Source organism: Chrysochloris asiatica, unplaced genomic scaffold (assembly GCF_000296735.1).
Source record: "Chrysochloris asiatica unplaced genomic scaffold, ChrAsi1.0 scaffold04429, whole genome shotgun sequence".
In the NCBI taxonomy this organism is placed as follows: domain Eukaryota; kingdom Metazoa; phylum Chordata; class Mammalia; order Afrosoricida; family Chrysochloridae; genus Chrysochloris; species Chrysochloris asiatica.
In genome coordinates this window covers 3,508-4,506 of record NW_006412947.1, presented here as the reverse complement: position 1 = coordinate 4,506, position 999 = coordinate 3,508, and positions in this window count along the sequence as shown.

Sequence of the window (999 nt, the reverse complement as noted above, 5' to 3'; positions counted from 1 at the left end):
AGTGGCAACAATTGTGAGGTTGGCCCAGGACCAGGCAGTGTTTTGTTCTGTTGTGCACAGGGTCGCTATGATTTGGTACCAACTCAATGGCACCTAACAGCAACATATTTGTTTCATGTCCTGACCCTGAACTGATGTTAATCACCAGAGATCCAAATTGCCACTGTGGAACATCTTTTGAGTAAAGAATTATTGTGGTCAGGAGATAGATGGACTCTGTGTGTGAATCTGCATGAAGAGAATGCCAGTAGGTTATCACAAATTAAATCAGCATGTTATGTGAATTGTAGGTGCAGTTCTGCTAGTGGCATCTTTCTAGAACACAGCTCTTGAGATACTATTGATCTAGAAAATATTCTTAAAGCACATACTTATCAGTAAAGATAACAAAAAATGATATCTTTCCATGCAATCCCTACGATGTTGTGTTGTCTCATGTCTGTATCTACTCTTCAATTCCCTATCATAACACAATCTTAGGGACCTAGTACTGACATTATGCTCATTTAATCTGGTGGGCAAAAAATAGTATACGCCTTAGATGTCTTAGAAAGAGAAACCCTTGAAAATTGGTTGTTAGTAAAATTTTCATACGTCCATTAGTGTAAGACATGTCAGAATTAACTTTTTCAGTCTGAAATTGTTCTATCATGCCATCAAGGTGCAATGATAATTACTAGTGATTAGAATGTGGAAGTTGTAAACAGAGATAATATGGTCTTGGTAATAGAAATGATGCTGGAGATGGCATTATAGAATTTTGCAAGACCAATGACTTATCATTGCAAATATCTTATTTGCCTTCCAAATCCATGTTACTTCTGCCAGCAACACAATTTGATGACTTACAGAATATCTGATCTGAAGTGCCCCACCCAGTTCTCTTCTGTCAGATGCTGGAAGCCATGCCACACGTATTTTAAATACCAGCACAGTTACCCAGGATTCATAGTATGGCACTGTAAGATAGGCACTTGACTGCTAACCACAAGATTGTTG